Genomic DNA, 5,588 nt, shown 5'->3' on the forward strand with positions numbered 1-5,588 from the left:
TTGAGGGTGAAGCGAGCGATTGGTCTTGTTTCTTACTTAATCGTATAGAATCAATCCATCATGGATAAATAGCTACAAACTTGAGAATTTTTTCGCTGTTGCAGGATTATAAGGCAAAGTGAAATTCAACAGGCTACACTGATTACTGTGTCATTTTAGCTTTCATTTGAAACGACTGGACTGTTAAATCTCAGGGGCCAGGAAAGCTTTTGTGGTTGGTTGTGTGGACCATGAGTGCACAATGGTGGGAACCCTCCTTTAGATCAATCAACATACAGACGTAGTAGCTGTAGACTGTAACACTGACCATATTTGAGAAATACCTCAAGAACGTTTAGCTATCGTGTTAGCTGGCTAACTCGCTAACAATACTTGCTTTCTTGGAGGCGCCCATCAGCTCAATCACACAGAGGTCAAAAATGACCTAATTCCATGCTCCCACTTCTCACTTCCGAGCCAAACTGAACCCAGCTTAACAGGTTCCTGTCATGACATATAGGCCGCTTTGCTGTTTTTAGCTATGCTACTTTTGTCCATGTTTATAACAGTTTGTCATACAGTGTATGGATCACAATAAGCAAGTCTATTAGAGATTACTGAACAATAGCACAGTCTGAGGCACGCATATGATGATTTAGACATGCAGTTTGCATAATGCTCATAAGTCATCAACTTCGATTGATTAGAAGCTACATTAACCTAGCTCAAATCCAAAACTAAAGAAGCACCAAATATGCCTAGAATCATCGATTACATTTGGAGTTAGGGGAGAAAAAAAAGTGTAAATTTAACATTTTTACTAAGTTTTTTTTTTTTAAAGCACCCAAGTGCTGATGTATCAGTTTTAGCCCTGCATAGAAAATTACAGGCTGGTGTCAGCGCTGAAATATGTTGAACCTTTTTGCCTTTCACCAACCAGCAGAGTCTTACTGCTCACCCCCACTGTCCATTCTCTCTTCGATCACTCTACAGCCATGCAAACCCCCATTTAGCCAAATTAATAATGTACAAATGAACAATGCCAGGCTGAGGGTCACTCAAACCGCTGGTGTAACTCACTAATGACTGCCATGGATACAATGGGTGAACTCATGTGTGGGTCTGACGGTGCATCCTTGGAGAAAGCAACAGTTTGTGGGGGGGGCGGCGTTTGGGGCCTCTCTGCCCTCCCCTTGTCCCGCCTGCATTGATCTTTGATAAGAGAGAAAGGCCTCACACAAGGCAATCGACGCCCTTTGGAACCATGTGCCCTAGATAGAGGGACACATACACACACTGCAAATGTGACCATATGGCCATTTCAAGGGTTCTCTCTGTGCTTGCAGACACCTTGCATTAAAGCGATAGTTTGAAGAAAAATCTCAATAACGTAGTCCATGTCAGACATTCGCTTATTTAGTTTTGCACTAGAGCTCCAAGGCAACATATGTGGGTCACTGACTCTCATTGTGCTAACGGCACCACTAAATAATCACACACTTGCTGCAAAGTAAGAGAAAGAACTAACAAACATGGAGGGGAGAAGAGCAGTGGTGGTGGGTGGGAGATCTCTATAAAGCTGCACAATACAGCACAAGTGTGCGTTCCTGATGGAATGGTGTGCCAAAATAACAAATGTACACAATTTTCCCTCCAACCCCAATTATAGTTGATCAGCCAAGACATCTGTCTAAAGTTTGCTTCTATTTCAGCAAAGGCTAGCTAACAAGTAAGCTTACAGCTTAACCAAATTAGCATATGCACTAACTGCACGTCTAAATTTTGACATGGCTGGCATCAAGGCACCACTACCGTTTGCTAGCAAGCTAATATTGCTAACATGGAAGCCTATTTCCCACCAGTTAGCATCTTCTTATGTCCAATTAGCTTGGGTGATGACACTTTATGACATACTGTTATCTATAGATTTGAAAAAATGTATGGAAAAGTTAAAAGCTGTATCTTTTGCAGTGCTTCGTCTATTTTTGTAGCCAACAGAGCGTCATATGGTTTCAGAAATCATATAAGTGAGGTATTTAGGGGTAAGAAGTTGGGATACAAGCTTCTAGCTTCCATGGCTTGGTAGCTACATTAGCCTCTTAGCTTTGTAACTAAAAACTGTAGTAGCAGCTATCTTGAAACTTGAATGTTATCCCTGACTTTCTATCAGACAAGGAACGCAGTTAGCCCACTGCTAATTGGAGTAATCTCATATTACTTGTTATCTGCATTAGCCTCGTAGCTCGACTGAAGAAGCAAACTCCACACAGACAAGGAACGCAGTTAGCCCAGTGCTAATTGGCGGCGTAATCTTATACTACTTCAGCTCATCATCTATGCTTGGCTGCAGTTAAATATGAAATTTGTATAGATTTTATTTTTTTATTTTAAATCAAACTATCACTTTAAAGAACTTCAATTGAATATCAGTAAAGCTATCTCCCTCCACACTCCTCCTCCTCCTCCTCCTCCTCCCACTGTCCCACCCAGCCAGGCCCTCTCAATATGGGTCACTCCCTTGGCTAATATATATTCATGCATGGCGTCGCATGTGTCACATGAGAAAATGAGAAAGTGCTGCTGTTGAACACAGATTGGCCCATATATCAGGCCTAATGATGGTTAATTGAGGCAATGAATGGAAAACTGCTGAGGGTCAACCGTGCCGCCTCAGCCCAGTAAACTTTAACAAAACTGGGGATCCGGTGGAGGTGGGATGGCCCCGGACACGAGCTCACGAGGGAGACCAGCTGGTGCCATATTGACAAAAGCACAATGCGGCAGTAATAGGCTCTTCAGTGTCCCTGAAGAGGGAAAAAAGAGGGAAAATTGTCTTTCAAACTGCAAAAAAAATAAAAAGACAACCTGATGCATTTTAGACCTGTTGCTCTGGCTATCAATCAGTGCTTTTGGAGCACAATAAGCTTTACTGGAATGAAGGCCCAATCAGAAAGATTTCATCTTTGGGTTTTGGAAATTTTCAGTTCACATGTCCCAGTGTGGACTGGTAGAAGAAGCAACACCATCTTGTTTAGTATTTCTATTGTTGACTACAATTATCAATAGAGTTCTAGAATTCAGAATTTAGTTCTTAAAAATGCATTGCTTTGAGTTGGTAAATATGAAATAGCCAGAATGTTAGCAGGTGGTGTAATTTAGCATATCGCTGCTGTCAGAACAAAACCTTGAGTAAATTTTTGAGTTTTTGACATAATCTGAAAACGCCTACTCCCTTTTACATTGTGTGTAAATTTCATGACCAACGGACCAGAAGAAATGTCCCAAAATGATGTGAAAACATGTCTGGTTCCATTGACTTACATTAAAAGTAAAGTTGGCTTTTTTTCTTCTTCTGTAAAGTTACTATTTTGGAGATTTTGATCTACATTTTTTTTTTCACATGAGAGACTCTCATAACATGAGCATGGTTTTATTTACAAAAAACAAGCATAATGCAATTTATATGATCATTTTCCAACCTCTTTTTAGCCTTGAAATGAAACAGGCTGTTTTTGTTGCTGGATGGATCTATGTAAATGACCTCTGTTCTGATTGGCTGCCCTGCATTGTTTATGTATTATATCAGTGTACACACACACTCACACCACACCACACCCACACACACACATTATATACACTGACTGGCCACTTTATTAGGTACAGTTGTTTAGTTGCTTGTTAGCACAAATATAGCTAATCAGCCAATCACATGGCCACAACTCAATGCATTTAGGCATGTTAGAGGTGGTCAAGACAACTGGCTGAAGTGCAAACCCATCAGAACGGGGAAGAAAAGTGATTTAAGTGATGTGGCGTGGTTGTTGGTGCCAGACGGGCTGGTCTGAGTATTTCAGAAACTGCTGATCTACTGGAATTTTCACACACAACCATCTCTAGGGTTCACAGAGAACGGTCCGAAAAAGTGAAAATATCCAGTGAGCGGCAGATGTGTGGATGAAAAAGCCTTGTTGATGTGAGAGGTCAGAGGAGAATGGGCAGACTGGCCCGAGATGATAGAAAGGCAACAGTAACTCAAATAACCAACCAAAATCTCTGAGGAACGTTTCCAACACCTTGTTGAAAGTGTGCCACGAAGAATTAAAGCAGTTCTGAAGGCAAAAGGGGGGCCAACCTTTTACTAGCAGGTAGCACTGTACCTAATAAAGTGGCAAGTGAGTGTGTGTGTACATATATATATATATATATACACACTGTAGCCATAAGACTTAGAATTAGACAGTCATTAAATAAGTCAGTAAATATATTTGCAAAAATATCTGCTCTGAAAAATGTACCCCTGAAAATACCTCATATTTTAAGCTTGAAAAGTTTTGCTGTAATGTAAAAACAATAAATTGTGGAATTGTTGTTGAGATTATGTGTATTGTTGTTTATTTATTTGAGAAAAAAACTCAAACAAACGGTATTATAATGTGTAATATGGCAAACTGTATTCCCTGTTCATTAATACACAGGACTGAGATGTAACGGAATACAACTATGGGGATTATGTATTCAGTATACAGAAATTAAGTTATCTATATTCCGTCCAAGTTATATTTTGTGAAGGCCGCATTCAGAATACAGTTTCTTTTTACCTTTTTAGACAATACATACTTTTAGGACACTTGAATATTCACCCACCCAAAAAACCTCCTCATTGCTGTTACATATAAGAAAGGTAACACCAGTGACATTTTTATTAAAAATGCATTTTACAGAACGGCTGCTACAGAGCATCAAACCGCATGCTGTCTGTCATGGAATATCTACTAACAAATGGAATTTAATCTGTATTCTATTTTTACACAATGACCTAAGAACAAAGTCGGTCACACCAGTGACGTCAACTGAAAGCTTCATATGAAATCATGAGCTGAATCAGAAAATTTCGGATATCTGAAAAGACACAGTGGACACTCCATGTGCCTTTTTCATAGCTCTTCAGACAACAGGTGCAAAGAATTCAAGTGACGTCATCGGTGTGACTTTAATGGCAAAATAAGAGCGTTTTTGTTACGCGGTAACACCAGTGACACGACTCCTGGGGACCACAACTTTCATTATACAATTTTAGCATATTTATTTGCCATTTATGTCATTTAATTGATGTCTTCCCTAGTCACGTATAGATTATTGTAGCTAAAATTGCAGAAAAATGACTGTGGGCACAAGCGCTTCTGCGGTGCTTGGAATTGATTTAAAAGCCAGTCTTGCTAAATTCGTGGCTGAAGAAGGCGTAATTGTTAAAAGAACTTATTGCTTAATTTTAAAAGAACCCTTAAGGTGCGTATCTCTCTAAACGCTAGGGACACAAAAACGGACGTTTCTGTGGAATGACCATCTGTCCTTCTGCGCTAGCCAGCTAGCGAACAAACAAACAAACAAACAAGTATTTATATCCTCCACAAAGTGCTTCTCAGAATAGATACCACCAGGAGAGGATTTTACCCGTCTTTAAACCGGAAAATCTCGCTGTAGGGGTTCAGCAGGTCTGCTCCCAACAAACGGTGGTTAATTTTCTCTTTTCGGTCGGACTGCCCCTTTAACGTTTCCACACGCCCACGTCACCCCTGGTCACGTAGCGCTGACGCAATCAGCGAGGGACA

Source organism: Pygocentrus nattereri, chromosome 10 (assembly GCF_015220715.1).
Source record: "Pygocentrus nattereri isolate fPygNat1 chromosome 10, fPygNat1.pri, whole genome shotgun sequence".
In the NCBI taxonomy this organism is placed as follows: Eukaryota; Metazoa; Chordata; class Actinopteri; order Characiformes; family Serrasalmidae; genus Pygocentrus; species Pygocentrus nattereri.